Genomic DNA, 18,600 nt, shown 5'->3' on the forward strand with positions numbered 1-18,600 from the left:
TGATGTTGTTCTGTGGAGGCGTGTTAAGGGCAGGTTTTAGGGAAGTGCTGTGGGGCTACTGGCCCGACAGTGGAAATACAACTTGATTTTGTCCTCGTTGCTTGAGGTCCGAGGCTATTAGCCCATCACGGCACGTTGTTAGCCCTGGCTTGCACTGGCCCGACAGTGGAAAAGCAGCTATTGTGTAGGAAACATGGTGGGAACAAAATCGGACGACAAACAATCCAGCTATCGGAATCCGTTCCCCCACCCCCATGATGAGAGATGTTGATGTAGTGCCTTAAAAAAAATGCTGATTCTATTCTGTGTGTGGATGGAGCTGAATCAGCATTATTTTAATCTGCTCATGATTGACAACCTTTCTGTTTCTTTACTTTAAATGACCACATTGTTGCCAAGGTATATAAATTTAAAGAACCAATCAGTGCCAATCATTGGAGTCAGTGTGCGCTCACCTCGCCACACTCTCTCTCCACCTGCATTCAGTTAACAGGCTGTATATTACACACGCCAGTGACCAGCGCTCATCCACCTGTTGGTTTCCTCTAGGCCTGGCAGAACACCTGTCACCCGCGGGATTAGCATCACGCTACGGCTGTTTAAGATGGAGGTCACAAAGGCGTACTGCTCTGGCAGAAAGCCCGGCTGCACTTCCACACCCCTCTGAAAGCTTCTTTCCAGGAACTGATTTTGTCTCCCTCTGCATGGCGTTCCTGCATTGATCCATTTTCTCCTCCTAATAGCTATAGATCTCAGGTATAGCTCTAGGGGCCAATAAGAGCAAATATGCTTGTAAAGACATTCACAGACACTCAAACTGTGACACATGCCATAAACTCAATGAGCCTGTCATCAACTTTCAGTTTATGGGCCAGATTTACTAAACGGGGCAAATTAGCGTGAGAGCGTAATTCCACAAATGCGCTGATGGGAGTGGCAAGTTTTGCACGTGATCTACTGATGACGTGCAAATTAAAGAACACAGACGGAGTCAAATCATTAACATAATGACCAACGCATAATGAGGACTGCAGGAGCAGTGCAAATTAGCATTGGGTCACAAATAAGCAGAGCTGATGCTCATCTGGTGCGGGTCAACACAGGCGCAATTTGAACATGTAATCTGACAAACACGTACACGTATATATATTTTATAGGCCTACATGGCTTTGCAAATATTTTCAGATAACGTCTTCCTCTGGCATTCCAAAGAAATTAATAAGAGTGTAAAATATATTCTCCCTTCTACCACAAGCTTTCTGTTCTCTGTGGTGTCTCCTCCTAGCAGCAACAATTGCAGCCATGTCGCAAAATAGTTTGAGACATGCTTTTTTGGGCATTAAATAATGGCACAAATACCAGTAAATTTACATTTTTGAGTGATCCATTGAAATACTCTCCTCCCATACATTTTGTGTCTTAAAGGGAAACTCCTACAAATGCATATGTAATAAGGTCAGCCGCAAAAACAACTCAGTCCATGCCTTTTCAGCACTAATTTTGCACTGCGTGTCTTTAGCAAATCCTGACAGTATTTTTTTAATGCCAAAAGAGTCCAATGTAAATGTCTTTACTATCACTTTTGTCAAAACATGTCAAAGTACCTCAAACCTTTTTCAGGTTAACACCTAGCTAGCAATATAATGGCAGACATTAACATGCAAAACATATCTTCTTCTTTTTTATATGCAATATATGAGAAAAGCAAAGTTAATGTACTTGGTTTTGTTTGGTAGGCTAACTGGTCATTACAACAGTATGTACAGTACCCATTCTCAAACAAAGCACCACTCTTCAAGCATAATAGCAACCCCTTAAAACCCCTAAAAACATAATAGTAATCCTCAAATATAACACTATTGTATTCCCATGTAACATGTATTCCCATTTTCTCAAAAACTATATAATACAAACATTTGCTCTCCTTTCCAATCCCAAGCAAAGCATGCTGGGAAATAGAAACCTGCTTATTTTCAGTTAATGCAACAAAAATGATTCAAGTAATCTCGAGATATATATATATAATCAGAAAATGTTGCAAGCTGGATTCAAACTCAAGTAACACTGCTTATTATGTCAAAGCAACTCAGTGACCACAATTAATTGCCAGTAAATCTTAATTTCCTGGCATCTGATGAATAGGAATGCGAACATCACTTTTTACTTACACTGATTCCATAGTATTTATGCAAATTAGTATAAGAATCGCTGGACCAGACATGTACTGTAATGTAAAACTAGATGCACTCGTTTAATTTCACATACATCAGTGTGTGACAATCTTTGCCAGTGTAGGGGACATAAATCTTGCCTGACTGACATTGTTTTCTGAGCTCCTACATAAATATGGCACCCAATCTCTAGAAAGCTTCCTTATCAGTTGTAAAATGACAAGTGTTTATGTTTTCAGTGTGTTTTGGTGTATTGAGCAAAACGTTACATTGCCTGACAGTGGAAACACAAACGGAGCTTCAGGCGAGATTAATTTAATCAAAAGCAAACCGCAAACGTGTCGTCATCTCCCACGTACTGGTTATGTCTACTGGCAGTGCAGGACTGCAGGAGACACTGTGCTTTATCTGAGCTGAATGATGGAAAAGACAAACATGGGAATAGGCTTGATTTCTGCATGAAATGTGTCGTTTTGAGCATCAGCCCTACAGTAGCACCATTTTTATTTGTTGTTTTTTTCCTGTCTCACCATCTCTCATCTAATCATATCTTTTGGTTTTTCTGACTTCTTGTGACTGGAGGTGCGAGATGAGTGGGTTAATGTAGGTTTTATGGTGGATTTTGACGTGACAATAGCTCAGTGTTAAGAGGTGAAGAGCCTTTTTCTGCTCTGTGCTCAGTCATGTGCTGCTTCTGTGATGCTGAAGGCATTTTCAACCACATAGATTTTTTTAAAGGATTTTTTCATCTTAAATATTTCATACATTCTTATTCTTGATGTTTTTTTTGTTTTGTTTTTTTGACAATTTTTTTTGCTCCAGTATGGGTCAATGACAAATGTTATATATATATATATATATATATATATATATATATACATATATATATATATATATATATATATATATATATATATATATATATAATATGTGTGTGTGTTGCCTACACCACATAGGCTATATATTAATTTTTGGAGAAAATAATATTGAAATTATGTTCAAAAATTATGTCATATTATAGTAATACTACTGAACTAATCACATCCTTTGGTCATTTCTGAAACTCTCCGATGGAAGAGTACCGTGTTTATCGCACCCATGTGTGATGGTGTATGTTTTGAAAGGCATCAACATATGGGGCTTTGTGGGAGAAAGTAATTAAATTTGATCTAATCCCTCATCCTCCTCCGTACGATGCCAATATAGCAGCATTGAATTCAGAGAGCCTGAACGTGCGTCACGACAGGAGGCTCGAGCAGCTCGATCCTGGCCGCTCTTTCGGCACCGGTTCCACTGTGAGGTATGAAGAAATGAGTGACAGATGAAGGATTATGATCTGGCCTGGAGGCAGCCATGTGTCAGCTCTATTGATCCCACAGCCAGCTCCAGTCAATGACCATGTGATTATCATCAAGCATGTCGACACCTCTCACACACACACGGCATTAAACTCTCATGCCAGTATAGGGGCTTCCTCTTCCTATTGACTCATTTCACATTGAGATGTCAGAATACCTACAGCCTCCATCTGCCGCACCAAAGAAACTGGAGAGGATTTCATTCAGGGCGGAAATCTCCCATGTGTACAAACATATGCACAACAGTAGGTCGAAGGCTAGCTGGTTACCTATCCAAAAAAAAAAAAAAAAACATCACATGCTCACATTTTTCCTGTCTTGCTTTGCTTCTAAACATTGACACTTCTCTTAAGAAAAAAAATAGTTTAGTTCTACACACTGTATCAAAGCCATATGAATTACCACACACATTTGTTATTTAAAAAAACACTTATTGCATAACATACTGAATGCGTATCCAGGTGTATAAGTCACTGCACTACAATTAGATCTGAAAGAATAACAATGAAGTAGATAAAAATATATACAGCTTCCCATGGAAGTCAAAAAAGCAACTGCTTTGACACTGTACCTTGTTAACTTGCTTAACTTGTTTTAAATACACAAAACCAAAGTAAATCCATGCAATCAGGTTCGTCACAAAGGCATATACAGTATTAATTTCATATTTACTGCATTAATATAGCTAATCTAATTCAGAGATTAATACTTTTACTCAGCAAGGATGCATTAAGTTGATTAGAAGTGACAGTAATTTTACATTTTTGCACAAAAAACTATTTAAAATGTAATCTATTCATAAAGAATCCTGAAAAAAGTATCATGGTTTAAAGGGGTTTTTAACTTTAGTTAGTGTGTAATGTTGCTGTTTGAGCATAAACAACACAGCGCTTAAAGTTCAAAGCAAAGCAAGATATTTTCTTTTAAAGTATTCTCTGTTTAAGGACTACAACAAACGGCTGGTAAGGACTACAACGAGCTTCTTCAGGGGTTAGTGACGTCACAAAACCTAAAATTTACATAAACCCCGCCCCCGAGAACACGCAACAAAGGGGGAGAGGCCATGTCATTGCAATACAGTACATAACACAAATGCAATAGCATGTCATAAAAGCAAGATGACAACAAGACAAATTATAACCGTAATTAAACTAAACTATACCTGTTCTATCTTCATGCAGCATATATTCTCTGGCTCTGTAGGCATCTTACAACAGTTCACACACTAGCGATTTATAGATTATCATGACAGAATATGCAATCAATAACTTTAAGATAGTTAACTCCACATCAGCTACATAAATTCATCAACTAACCGTTCAGAAACGTCCTGTTGCATTTTACATGTTGTCACTTCTTCTTGAGTCTCTCCCTCATTGTCCGACTCCGGTTTGAACATAAAAGTCTGAAACATTTCTGACATTTTTAGTGAGTCTGAGCCTCGGTAATCAGTGCTGCTAACACAGTGTGCTAACACCTTGAAACTCCGCCCTCTTTGTAGGAGAAGAAGCTCATTTGCATTTAAAGGGACACACACAAAAACTGAGCGTTTTTGCTTAGCCTCAAAAAGTGACGAATTTAACATGCTATAATAAATGATCTCGGGGGTATTTTGAGCTAAAACTTCACATACACACTCTGGGGACATCAGAGACTTATTTTACATCTTGTAAAAGTGGCATTATAGGTCCCCAAGTGTCTTCAATGATGATAATAATAAATGTTTCTTGAGCAGCAAATCAGCATATTAGAATGATTTTGGAAGACATAATGACACATACATTACATTCTATATTTATATTAGGTACATGCATTATATTTTTCTTAATCTTATACACCTCCACCACTAACATTCATATGCATATGTCATCAATATACTTTGAAAACACAAATTTTTTTTTTGCTTTCAGTATGTAATATTTATAGAGGTACACACTTTATAGCGACTTCTCAATGCCAGATTGGTGACAAATTCCGACTGTCAAATGATGTGTCATTTTGTTGTCACCATCAACTCATACACCAGTGATTCTACATTTCAAATTCTGAGAGGATAAACTGTCCTCTGACAAAAGTTGAAACAGCAAACTTTAATTCTCATCAAACCAGCAGAACCGCCATTAAAAGTAATCATCTCATGATAATGCTCAGGTGAGCCCAGTGTCAGTCCAGCACTGTTTCTGCAGGATTTGGGTCAGCGCTAATGCTGTGTTTAGACAATCTCAGCATGCTTATTCATAAGACATGATCGAACTGTTTTAATCACGATGTTGGGTCCCACTTTATATTAGGTGGCCTTAACTACTATGTACTTGCATCAAAAAATGATGACAATGTACTTAATGTGTTCATAGTGTATTGCAAAACACTTTTGCTGCTATTGAGGTGGATACGGGTAAGGTTAAGGACAGGTTTGGTGGTATGGATAGGTTTATAGGTGGGTCAAGTTGTAAGGCATGGGTCAACAGTGTAATTATAAATGTAATTACAGCTGTAATTACATGCAGGTATTTTTAAAATATAAGTATGTATGTACACAATAAGTGCATTGTATGAAATGATTAATTTAAATGTAAGTACATAGTAGTTAAGGCCACCTATTATAAAGTGGGACCCAATGTTTTTAACCAGAAGAAACAAAACCCTGCAATCTTTTAATAATTTATTTCAGTGATGCAAAGCTGAATTTTCATTAGCCATGACTTCAGTCTTCAGTGTCACATGATCCTTCAGAAGTCATTCTAATATGCTGATTTATTATTGTTGGAAACAGTTGTGCTGCTTAATATATATATATATATATATATATATATATATATATTTATAACCTGTGATACTTTATTCAGGATTCAGAAACATATTTTAATAAATATTGAACTGAACTTTTACAGTGTTTTAAAATGTAGAATTGCATACTTAGAGAGAAAACAGACATATGTGTTTTGACAGGGTTTATGAAAACATGTTCCCAAACAGAATGGACACTGTGATCACATGCCATTAAAGCACACATAAAATGTTAAATAACCTATAAAAAACACACTGACACCCAACATGCACTTACACACTTCACCATCAGAGTATTTGACATTTGTGTGTTCTGAAAGGAACTGCACAGCCCTGCTGGCTAAAGGGGAAGCGCACATTAGGAATTGCTCTCCGATAGGCCGTGATTAGCTGTCAGACTGCAAGAAAGATGAGAATGGAAAGAGAGACGAGCATCTGTGCTCATTGTTGGTGGTTTTATCTCGTCTCGCCAGCTCCCGCTCATGTGATTACTCAGTGCAGAGCTCTAGTGCACAGTCACCCTTCACGTCTGACAATTGTTCGTCTGCTAATACTGTAAAATACCAGACGTGATACTTCAATTAATGGAAGAATAGCAAGAAAAAGGTATACAGTGCACCACATACAAACTTTACAAATAGATAAAAGTGAAGGTGCATAAAAGCGTGGCCTAGGGGTTAGAAAGCTACAATATATTAAGTCATGGAGCTCAGGTGGGTGGCACAAGTTCAAATCTGGTTCGCAACCCCATTCTACCCACTTCTGCATGTAATTTTCTGTCTCTCACAGTCATTATAAATATAAGCTGAAAAACTAACACAAAGATTAGAGTCAAATTAAAGTCACTCGGTGGCCATCTTTGAAACGCCTCTCGGGCATGCAAGTGCAGCTCTTATCTCTTTGAATGGGGAAACATCAAATTCTCCAAAGCTGTTTGCCAAGCTTTCAGTTAAATTTCATATTTGACCAATGCAATCTGACAACTGTCTCATAAATTTTGTTTTTAAACGCTCAAATCATGACCAAAAAAAAAAAAAAAAAAAAAATGTATTTTTCAGGCTGGATCAAGCTAATGCGCATGCACAGTCCTAGGTGTGCATCTCTTGTGTCTCATTTCGGAGGTGCGCATCTGACTGTTTCTATAGAAACCGGAGCTTCTAATGGCCGCTGCAGTGACAAGATGACTTTACCAATCGGCGATTGGCTCTTATTTAGAAGGCGGGACTTATTCCGCCATATTGCGTGTTGCACTTTCTCCCATTCAAAACAATACAAGTGATGAGTCTTGTGTTGTTCTATAGTCTTTAGTGTTATTTTAGTTTGATTCCATAATGAAATGTTCCTTGAGCAGCAAATCAGCATATTAGAATGATTTCTGAAGGATCATGTGACACTGAAGACTGGAGTAATGATGCTGAAAATTCAGCTTTGCCATTACAGGAATAAATTATATTTTAAAAATAGAAACAATTATTCTGATTCCTAATAATATTTCACATATTACTATATTTCTGATTTTTTTTTTTTTTTTAAAAACAGCATTGGTGAGCATAAGAGACTTCTTTCAAAAACATTAAAAATCCTACCAACCCCAATACTTGATCACAAAACTGTTTAGACTTTTAAACATTATTAAGGTGCTATAAAAATGAACAAATTTATACTTATTTATGGGCAAAATCTTTGATCTTTGTTGTTTAGCGTCTCTCCCTAGAGTACCTCCCATAAAATCTACTTACAATGACATATAAAGGTTTAAGATCATTTGAACGCTAAAGGTTAATACCTAAACTGAAAGACAAGGTAGCCTATAAAAATAATTTTTAAGAAGTAAATTACATGAATAGAATTTAAATTAACTCAATTACACAAGAGCAATAAAGATAGACTTAACTAAAGCAGCACTGACTCTCCAATATGTCTCAGCTCCTGAGAGGCAAAACAATAGGCATGTAGTAGGCTACATATTTGATTGAGTGTATTATTATTATTAAGTTAGGTTTGTGTTCCCAGGAAACTGCCAGCATGTCTTTAGTGAAATTACATGCTGTGAGAAGTAGCAGAAGGAGACTGAGCCTCATAGTTCTGCCTGTTTCAGCATGTACTTGGCATTCAAAAGTGTCCCTAAAGAGCTGCGAGAACAAAATAGAGGCTTCAAGAGAGAGACCCAAGCTTGCTTCGTTTCATCTTTGATTATTTCATAATGTCTCATACTCTATTAAATCTTTTGGCTTCCATATTACTGTCATTTGATTATAATTCATACCAATGTAATTAAAACCAACACAAGATGGCATTTCAGTTATCTAATCGCATTACTAATAATCAATTTGAGGATATTCTAGTGGCAAAGACATCTGTCTCTTTAAATGTTCCTGAAGGGCAAAAGATTTACTAAGTGACCTGTCAGCCAATACAATAGATCCACAAACCTACTAGACCATTGTGTCTCAGTCCTGGACTGCATCCCAGTTCACATGGGGTGAATACAGTTAAAGAGAGACACTTAAAGCTAGGGTAGGCATTTTTTTTTTTTAATAAACACTTTCAGGCAATGACTTTGTATGCAGTGTTTGTGCACAAAGGCACCTCACAAAACTGACTTCAGACTGACTTCTGCGGCAACGTAGCGATTTAATGATCTACAGCAAAACTGAAGCCTCGGTGAAAACTAAACTAATATTTAATTAATTCAATAGTAAATTCTTGCTAGAAATGATATCAGAAGTGGAAAACATAGATCAAAAACATACAAACCCGATTCCAAAAAAGTTGGGACACTGTACAAATTGTGAATAAAAACAGAATGCAATGATGTGGAAGTTTAAAATTTCAATATTTTATTCAGAATACAACATAGATGACATATCAAAATTTGGGCCCGAAGATCACGGGCATCCAGTATGGTTTTCCGGCCTTGACCCTTACGCACAGAGATTATTCCAGATTCTCTGAATCTTTGGATGATATTATGCACTGTAGATGATGATAACTTCAAACTCTTTGCAATTTTTCTCTGAGAAACTCCTTTCTGATATTGCTCCACTATTTTTCGCCGCAGCATTGGGGGAATTGGTGATCCTCTGTCCATCTTGACTTCTGAGAGACACTGCCGCTCTGAGAGGCTCTTTTTATACCCAATCATGCTGCCAATTGACCTAATAAGTTACAAATTGGTCCTCCAGCTGTTCGTTATATGTACATTTAACTTTTCCGGCCTCTTATTGCTACCTGTCCCAACTTTTTTGGAATGTGTAGCTCTCATGAAATCCAAAATGAGCCAATATTTGGCATGACATTTCAAAATGTCTCACTTTCAACATTTGATATGTTATCTATATTCTATTGTGAATAAAATATAAGTTTATGAGATTTGTAAATTATTGCATTCATTTTTTATTCACAATTTGTACAGTGTCCCAACTTTTTTTGTACATTTACACACAAACTGACCACCAAACACAATTTTCAGATGCCATATACCTCAACTGCAAAGGAATGGAATGCACTGGATTGTGGGATCTCAAAAGCAGAGGAAGATACATCTATGCTGCTTTCAAAAATCGATCAGATGGAAGTATCTCAGGAGACAGGAAGTGAAGCTAACACTGGATTTGGATATGCCTTGATGTCTTCCTACCTTGGAATGCATCCTTCGTTTAAGTTTTCGGAGGCTGCCCATGTGTTTTGAAGGAGACGTGGCTTTGGAGAGCACTCTGAAGGAAGGGTGGGATCTCATGCTTTCAATGTAGCTTGCTATTGCTACCTTTAAAGTGTAACTTCGTAGATTTTGATCCTGCTTTGTATTGTTACCTGGACTGAGAAATTCACATTTATTTGTCAGAAAAAGACTTTTGATAGCTCCAGGGCTTTCGTGAAAGCTACAGATTATACTTCCACATATTTCTATCCGTGCTCACGAACAGTCCGATCGACAGAACAGTCATTGTAAGTTTAGGTTTATCAATGAAAATTGTATCATACTTTGTCTACTCTTTAAACAGCGCTATGGTAAAAATGGCACACTATGGCAACAGCTTTCTTACCTGTTCCCGTCACAACCTTTTCTCCATATTTTCAAATCTTTGCAGCTTTTTGTCACTGCCTACAATGCGCTGGATCAAACCGAAAGTAACTCACTCCTGTTAAACGTTTACTCTTTGAATTCTTGCACCCAGGAACAATACAAGTTGATACCATTATGACTAAAAGTTTACTAAAAAGTATTTGCTACTAAAACAAGGTGGTAGTTAGCGTATCACAGACTGGTGGGAGTGGCCTTGGAAGGCAACATGCCCAGTGCATTGTGGTTGTTGAAGTTTTCCTACCTATTTGGCAAAAGGGAAGACAACAGCCTTTTTTGTTTATTTTCTCTATTCAGGTTTCAAGCATTGTTTTCCCTTTTTACTGTATAGGCAGCCATGTTTATTGAAAGCCCATTTTGCCAGTGTTGAAGTATCCCTTTAAAGGGGTAGTTAACCCAAACAATTAAAACTCTGTCATCATTTACTTACATTCATTTAACCTGTATGACTTTTGCATAGCTGTAAAAACAAGCACGGATGCACACCACGACTCACTGGATAAACTATGCCATCTGCACACATTTGGCATAGGCTACTATTTTCATGCATACACACTAATACTAATCTTGAAAGCTGTTTAAAGGGTTAGTTCACCCAAAAATGAAAATATTGTCATTACTCACCCTCATGCTGTTCCACACCCGTAAGACCTTCGTTCATCTTCAAAACACAATGACTTATATAGTTATGGCCAATTTCAAAACACTGCTTCATGAAGCTTCGGAGCGTTATGAATCAGCGTGTCGAATCATGATTCGGATCGCATGTCAAACCGCCAAACTGCTGAAATCACGTGACTTTGGCGCTCCGAACCGCGGATTCGACACACTGATTCATAACGCTCCGAAGCTTCATGAAGCAGTGTTTTGAAATCGGCCATTACTATATAAGTCATTATTTCATTTTTTTGGTGCACCAAAATTATTCTCGTCGCTTTATAATATTAATACTGAACCACTGTACTCACATGAACTGATTTAGATATGTTTTTAGTACATTTATGGATCTTAATGGATATTAATGGCTATGCAGGCCTCACTGAGCCATCGAATTTCAACAAAAATATCTTAATTCGCGTTCCGAAGATGAACAAAGGTCTTACAGGTGTGGAACGACATGAGGGTGAGTCATTAATGACATTATTTTCATTTTTGGGTGAACTATCCCTTTAAGAAGGAAAATGTAAATTGGCTGCTACAACTGTGATTACATTTATTCATGAAAAGATATAGTAGAAATGTATATTGTACGACTTTCCATTATCTTAGAAAGTGCATTAACTAATTTCAAGAAAAGGTTTTCTCCCTCTGAGATGCTGTACACAGGTGAAGATGTGGACAAGGTATAATAAATTTCGCTGCCATTGAACTTGCTAATGAAAACAGCATAAACAAATTGTTCTGTGCTTCATCATTCCTGTTTATAAGAGCAGATATCCATCATTATGACAGCCTGCTGTATTTGACTTTGCTATATAGCGGCTGGTTCATTCGCCCTGGTCAGAAGTTTGACTACCAAATCATTCATGTCCAGCACTTTAAAAAGTCAACAGCGCTCGATGTCTCTCATCATTCATTCTCAAACGAAAACAGTTTATTTCCTGTTAGAGTAGAGTACACTCAGAAACCACGTAATTTAGTTATTTTTACAGAAATGATTCCCCTATGGATAAAATGATTTGGTAATACAAAATAAATAAGGTTTGGAACAATATGATGTAGAGTACATAATTGCCTTTTTTAAAATGAATAAAAATGAATAAATGACATTAAGCATGATCTAATTATTATAAATAATAATTAAAAAAACGGATGAACCTTTATTATTATTTATATACTATTTTCACTTGGATCTCTCACACTTTACAGAAACGAAGGCCGATGCATTGGCTGTAAAAGTTACGGTGTAATATTTCCAGACGCCAGAACCAAACCTGCTACATACAATGCACTATATGTGATGTTTCCACCTAATGCCTCCCTCGATTTATCTCTTTGACAGCCAATCCATACAGATAAATCACCCTGTACGGTTTTTCTCTCTACACACTCCAACCTGCACTGTACCAAACGATTAGGAGCACACCATCCTCTTCAGGGAGAGAATCAAAACTCTTCGCTGCAGTAAACTTTCATATAGAGAGTTCTAGATATCTTTTACTTCTAGTCTCATAGCTTCTCTTGTGACAGTGAAAAGTGTTAATGCCTTTTCCAAACAGAAAACAACTAGCTGACCATAACGGCACACCAAAAGCTCCATTGCCATTCCATTGAGAAGAGCTATGAGAAAATGATTGGCCTTCATTCTCTGATTTACAGAATTTGTCATCTATGCTTGCTTTATTCGTCTCTCTTTGCTGGTGCACAATAACCGTTTGTCCATTCGTCTGTGTAGGTCAAATTTATTTTCCGCTCTGTCTGAAAAGGCACGCGGGTAACAAACCGAACACAAGCGGTGTCAACGGGCTCATGCAGACCCAAAAGCAGCAGGTAAAATGACAGCTGGGCTGATCTAACACAGAAGCTGCTCACTTTGAAAAGTGATCTTCTGCGTTGTCAGAATTTTGATATCTAACCCAGCGATGGAAGCCGGTGAATAAGTGATGTTGTTGTTTTGGAGAGCCTGCTGTATTTCGGTCCACGGATTGCACGAATGATTGAGCTTTATCAGTCAAAGCCTCGGAAGCACACAACTCTCAGCGGGGAACATCATGGCTTTATTGTCACTTTCTTTCATTCTGACATTCACATTCCTACACTAGGAATCAAGGTGCATGAGACAGGATGAATTTTTAACCAGCTGTTCTCTGTGAAATGTGCCCAGATGAATAAAACAAAGGCTACAGACATGCAATGAAAAGTCTTACCTGCAGATTGAGTGGCCCAAATAAACGCTTGATTGCCTGACAACATATAAAGCCCTGGAGAGAGAGAGAGTGTTATGGACTGGAGTATAGAGAAAAAGAAGGGGAATGAAGAGTAGGCAAAGACAAAAAGAGAGAGGTCTGTTCAGAAATGCAACTTTGATTTAAAAATTATCATGCTGATTTTTGTAATGTAAAAGTTCTATCAAACAGGATGGATGTGAAATTAAAACATCAATAATCTCATCAATTCATTGCTAACTTACTAATGTTTATGCTGTTGTTTTCCCTACAAAGTGATGTCACTTCCTAGATTATGATGTCATTTGTTAAAGGCAACAGGTCTGGGTAGCTTTGGTCTCACATAGCCAGACCTTCAGACTAACGGCAGAAGGTCTGGACTCCATTGCAGCTTTCATTGGCCAAGCAACCAATTACAGTTCGTTTTGTTCAGCTTCATGTTTGGAGTGTGAAAATGTTAAGCACACCTTTTACAAGGGGGACGGGGGGTCATGACCCCAGCAGTTTTGAAAAGACAGCAATCGACCCCTGCACTTTTGATAAAATATCCTGCGCTATTCGCTAACTAAAACTTCCAAGAACAAACATCACATTCATTGTAATTCAAGCCATACACCAATGTTAAGTTTTAAAATGTTTATTTCAGAAAATCTTTTAGTGACAAGGAGAAAATAAATTACGATTACGTTTGGTGTTAGCTTACAAGCGTCTCATTCCATTTCTGATGACTGCTTCAATCAGCTACAAACTCTATACCATCTTTTAGGATATTTTCTTTCAAATTAGACCATTTTCACGTTTCTGTGAAAATTCCAGCGTTTAGTTGATCCTGATAAACGCTCATTTTCACAGACGGCTTTCTTGTTCCATGAGGGGGTTTTGCTCCATGATTGCTTTGTTTCCAGGAGGACCGTAAAAAAAACCTGAGACATGTCTCCTGGAAATTACGGAAGAGGATTAGGGCCAAGCAATAATAAAAAAATAAAACCATCTCGAGATTAAAGTTGATAAATTTCAAGAAAAAAGTCGAGATAAAATGTTGAGAATAAAGTCATTAAATTACGTAATTTAACAAATTTGTTCTCGGAATTTAACGACTTTTTTCTCGTAATTTAACAAATTTGTTCTCGTAATTTAATGAGTTTATTCTCAACATTTTATCTTGACTTTTTTCTCGAAATTTCACGACATTTTTCTCATAATTTAACGAATTTGTTCTCGTAATTTAATGACTTTTTTCTCATAATTTAACGAGTTTATTCTCAACATTTTATCTAGACTTTTTTCTTGAAATTTAACGAGCTTTTTCTCGTAATTTAACGAGTTTATTCTCAACATTTTATTTCGACTTTTTTCTCGAAATTTAACGACATTTTTCTCATAATTTAACGAATTTGTTCTCGGAATTTAATGACTTTTTTCTCATAATTTAATGAGTTTATTCTCAACATTTTATCGAGACTTTTTCTTGAAATTTTATGAGTTTTTTTCTCGCAATTTAATGAGTTTATTCTCAACATTTTGTCTCGACCTTTTTCTCGAAATTGAACGACTTTTTTCTCGTAATTTAACGAATTTGTTCTCGTAATTTAATGACTTTTTTCTCATAATTTAATGAGTTTATTCTCAAAATTTTATCTAGACTTTTTTTCTTGAAATTTAACGATTTTTTTCTCGTAATTTAACGAGTTTATTCTCAACATTTTATTTCAACTTTTTTCTCGCAATTTAACGACATTTTTCTCATAATTTAACGAATTTGTTCTCGGAATTTAATGACTATATTCTCATAATTTAACGAGTTTATTCTCAACATTTTATCTAGACTTTTTTCTTGAAATTTAACGAGCTTTTTCTCGTAATTTAATGAGTTTATTCTCAACATTTTATTTCGACTTTTTTCTCGAAATTTAACGACATTTTTCTCATAATTTAACGAATTTGTTCTCGGAATTTAATGACTATATTCTCATAATTTAATGAGTTTATTCTCAACATTTTATCTCGACTTTTTTCTTGAAATTTAATGAGTTTTTTCTCGTAATTTAATGAGTTTATTCTCAACATTTTATCTCGACCTTTTTCTCGAAATTGAACGACTTTTTTCTCGTAATTTAACGAATTTGTTCTCGTAATTTAATGACTTTTTTCTCATAATTTAATGAGTTTATTCTCAAAATTTTATCTAGACTTTTTTTCTTGAAATTTAACGATTTTTTTCTCGTAATTTAACGAGTTTATTCTCAACATTTTATTTCAACTTTTTTCTTGCAATTTAACAACTTTAATCTCAAGATGGTTTTATTTTTTTTATTATTGCTTGGCCCTAATCCTCTTCCGTAGGAAATCCTGTAGAATTCAACCAATCAAATGACGACTTTGAAACTCCTGAAGTGTTTCCAGTTTTGTGTGTCATATGCATCAGACGTTCAGCCATCAGTCTGTAAGTGTGACGTCTGAGGCTGAGACTAGGGTAGCATTTGCCCCTGCTGGTAGATGCTGTAACTACACCATCTGAGGGAAAACTAGGCCTGAAGTGTTTCCAGTGGTGTGCATGCAGCTTTGTTTTTGATGCTTTGTTTTGCAAATGTCACACTGAAAAACATTTGGGCTCTGACCCATGACTCTTGACGCCCACCCGAAGGTCCTTGTGTTCAGTTCACCTGAGCAGAAAATTCTAACATAGGTCAATCATGCTATATGAAACAGACATAGAGATACGTAAAGACTTGTCCCCTTTTCACCTACTGATGCTTGTGGTCAGTCTGATTTGATGTAAAACACACATGCAGCCTCAGTGTCGTCAAAGCCAAATTAGTATTGGATCACAAACAGAATCTTAGTGAACACAGAGACACATTTACATTGGCGCTCAAAATTTTGGAATAAGAAAATAAAATAAATGAATACTTTTATTGAGCAAGGATGCATTAAATTGATCAAAAGTGACAGTAAAAACATTTATAATGTTAGAAAAGATTCTTTTTCAAATTAATGGTGTTCTTTTGAACTTTCTATTTATAAAAGAAACCTGAAATAAAATGAATCAAGGTTTCCACAAAAATATTAATCAGCAGGAAAAACTGTCTACATAGGGTCAGAACACTTAAAAAAAATAAAAAAAATAAAAAATAAAAATAGCATATCAGTATAGAGCAATCTGAATGGAATGTAAACCTGGAAATAAACAATAAAGTTTTAGGTGAAAATGTTCACCAATGTACTTTATTTTATAACATATTTTTAAAATGAACAACAAAATTGTAAAGACCAAATTGTTACACAAACCTAGTACAACGAATGCCAAGTTGTCTCGGTAATCAGGGTGTTTTTGAAGGGTTAGTACATGTGCAATGTTCAGAGATGCTGATGACACTGTTCTTACCATTTCTTTCCTGCAGTCAATAAAGTCTCTCTTAAACACAGGTTGCCATGACAAAAAGACCTATTTGATCATTCTCTATCATGCTGGAACATTCGCAGCACATAGAAAGGAACATCATGTACCAAGTCACTCGTCCACACATTTAAACTTTGAGTAAACTTGCATGAACTTTAACACAGAGGTGTACACCTCTGCAAGCTGGAGGATTCATTTTACTTGATTTTCTTGCAAGATCAGCTTTGGATGCAGGAATGAATGTGTGGATAGAGGGATAGAATCCCTGATGCAAAGTAGAGATAAAAACAAGAGCTCAGTTTCCTCTTCGTTCCGGCTCACGGGTCAGTCACCGAGCTACTATGGAAATCTGTGTGACTGTATCTGTTTATACAACTGCATAGGGCCAGATCTGATTTAAAAAAAAAACAAAAAAAACTTTTTATGGCGTTCAAAGGGACGGTGCTATTCTTGTGAGAAATTTATACTGTCTGGTAACCCGAATAAATTTCTCTCTTCCTAGAATAGCAAGAAAACAAACATAAAAGCTCTATATAGTTTTCCTCTCTCTCTAGAACTTCATATGTCCCCTTTTAAGGATTATTTGCTGTTTCTCAGATCAGTTTGGTTGATGCACCACCCACACAGAGCCCTTAAGCGGTTAAAGTGTCCCAAGAGGAATCTCAGCATATGACAGTGGATGGACCTGGTCATTGCAAAATGGACACATTTTCTTTCTTTATAAATGTCCCTGGTCTTAAAGGTGCCCTAGAATTAAAAATTGAATTTATCTTGGCATAGTTAAATAACAAGAGTTCAGTACATGGAAATGACATACAGTGAGTCTCAAACTCCATTGTTTCCTCCTTCTTATATAAATCTAATTTGTTTAAAAGACCTCCGAAGAACAGGCGAATCTCAACATAACACCGACTGTTACGTAACAGTCGGGGTGTACGCCCCCAATATTTGCATATGCCAGCCCATGATCGAGGGCAGCCAGTATTAACGTCAGCTGAATAATCAGACTAGGTAAGCAAGCAAGGAAAACAGCGAAAAATGGCAGATGGAGCAATAATAACTGACATGATCCATGATTACATGATATTTTTAGTGATATTTGTGAATTGTCTTTCTAAATGTTTCGTTAGCATGTTGCTAATGTACTGTTAAATGTGGTTAAAGTAACCATTGTTTCTTACTGTATTCACGGAGACAAGAGCCGTCGCTATTTTCATTTTTAAACACTTGCAGTCTGTATAATTCATAAACACAACTTCAATCTTTATAAATCTCTCCAACAGTGTGTAATGTTAGCTTTAGCCACGGACCAAAACCTCAAATTCATTCAGAATCAAATGTAAACATCCAAATAAATACAATACTCACATAATCCGACACATGCATGCAGTATGCATGACAAAAACTTTGTAAAGATCCATTTTGAGGGTTATTTTAGCTGTGTAAACTTTGTTTATGCACTGTTTAAGGCAAGCAAGAGCTCCGGGGGTGGAGAGCGCAAGCATTTAAAGGGGCCGCAGCATGAATCGGCGCATTTCTAATTATGCCCCAAAATAGGCAGTTAAAAAAATTAATTAAAAAAAATCTATGGGGTATTTTGAGCTGAAACTTCATAGACACATTCAGGGGACACCTTAGACTTATATTACATCTTGTAAAAAACCATTCGATGGCACCTTTAAAGTCAACATGAAACACCCAAACACATTTTTTCTTTACCTTTTAATAATGAAAACAATATTTAGCATTGTATAGCACATGCTTTTATTTAGAAGAGTGATCAAGAAGAGTGGGAATGGGAGGGGTTGAAAAGTAAAAAGGCATTAGCCGAACAGGCTAAAAAGGAAAGTTGTTTCACATAACAATTTCTTTTATTAAGAATAACATGCACTAATGGAAAATTCACAGTAAGATT

At 36.4% G+C, this 18,600-nt stretch overlaps 1 long non-coding RNA gene across 1 annotated transcript in view; it reads right to left on the reverse strand.

Annotated features, from left to right (window-relative positions):
- Positions 1–5,011, reverse strand: part of LOC125255915 — a 55,154-nt gene extending 50,143 nt beyond the window's left edge. The window contains exons 1-2 of the long non-coding RNA XR_007182027.1: positions 4,846–5,011; positions 3,691–3,798 (exon numbers count right to left, since the gene is read on the reverse strand). This is a non-coding gene — a long non-coding RNA (uncharacterized LOC125255915). The remainder of the gene's footprint in view (positions 1–3,690; positions 3,799–4,845) is intronic.
- Positions 5,012–18,600: the final 13,589 nt, after the last annotated feature.

Source organism: Megalobrama amblycephala, linkage group LG20 (assembly GCF_018812025.1).
Source record: "Megalobrama amblycephala isolate DHTTF-2021 linkage group LG20, ASM1881202v1, whole genome shotgun sequence".
NCBI classification, from domain to species: Eukaryota; Metazoa; Chordata; class Actinopteri; order Cypriniformes; family Xenocyprididae; genus Megalobrama; species Megalobrama amblycephala.